Raw genomic sequence first — 1,152 nt, 5'->3', positions numbered from 1 at the left:
TAATCTTCACACGCTTCGTTGTTTTATGTAGGGTTGCTATGAGTTGAAACTGACTCAATAGTACCTAACAACAACAATCTTTATTGAAGCAGAGAGCCATAATTTTTTTTCTGCAAAGTGACTGGTGGGTTCAAACCTTTCTGCTAACTCCCCAGAGCTGTGCCACCAGGACGTGTTCAGAGTTACATAGCAAGGCTGAAATTGCTTTCCGTGGAATAGGCTGCTCATACATGTAAACTTGAATGGTAAACAGTTCCCTACACTGAGGCCATCCGAGCAAATCACCAGAGACGTTAGCTTGTCTGAATAGAATGTGGGATCAGGATTGGAGGAAGGCTTATTAACAACCTGCTATATGTGAATGAAACCAACCTTGCTCACTGAAAATGAGGAGGACTTGAAGCACTTGCTGATGAAGATAAAGGATTGCAGCCTTCAGTGTGGATTATGACTCAATGTAAAGAAAACTCAAATCCTGGTAGGTAGCATCATGATAAATGGAGAAAAGGTTGAAGTTGTCAAGCATTTTGTCTGGCTTAGATCCACAATCAATGCTCATGGGAAGCAGCAGTCAGGAGATCCACAGATGTGTTGCACTAGGTACATCTGCTGCACAAGACCGCTTTAGAGACTGGAGAAGCAAAGGTGTAACTTTGAGGACTAAAGTACACCTGACCCAAGTCGGGGTATTTTCAGCGGCCTCGTGTGCATATGAAAGTTGGCCATTGACTAAAGAGAACCAAAAAAGAGTTGATTCAATTGCATTGTGGTGCTAGAAAAGACTATTGAAAGTATCATGGACTGCTAAAAGGACAAACATATCTGTCTTTGAAGACGTACATCCAAAGTGCTCCTTAGAGGCAAGGAGGGCAAGTCTTCATCTCACATACTTTGGACAGGTTGTCAGGAGACACCAGGCCCTAAAGAAGGACATCAAGCGTGGGAAGGTAAAGAGGCAGTGAAAGAGAGAAAGGCCCTTGAGGTGGACAGACACACTGACTGCCACAATGGGCCCAGCTTAGAGCAATTGTGAGGACGGCTCAGACCACGGAGATGCAGAGGAAGTGTCTGGTTCCCAGAGTTACAGTGGTTCTTTTCCTCAGTTCGTATCCCGCTTTCCCTTTTCCTTTTCAGTGCTTCCTTCCTTCAGAG

The sequence above is a fragment of the Echinops telfairi genome, unplaced genomic scaffold (assembly GCF_000313985.2).
Source record: "Echinops telfairi isolate 266 unplaced genomic scaffold, ASM31398v2 ScPeMD7_4225;HRSCAF=4972, whole genome shotgun sequence".
NCBI classification, from domain to species: Eukaryota; Metazoa; Chordata; class Mammalia; order Afrosoricida; family Tenrecidae; genus Echinops; species Echinops telfairi.
This window is presented reverse-complemented; position numbering follows the sequence as displayed.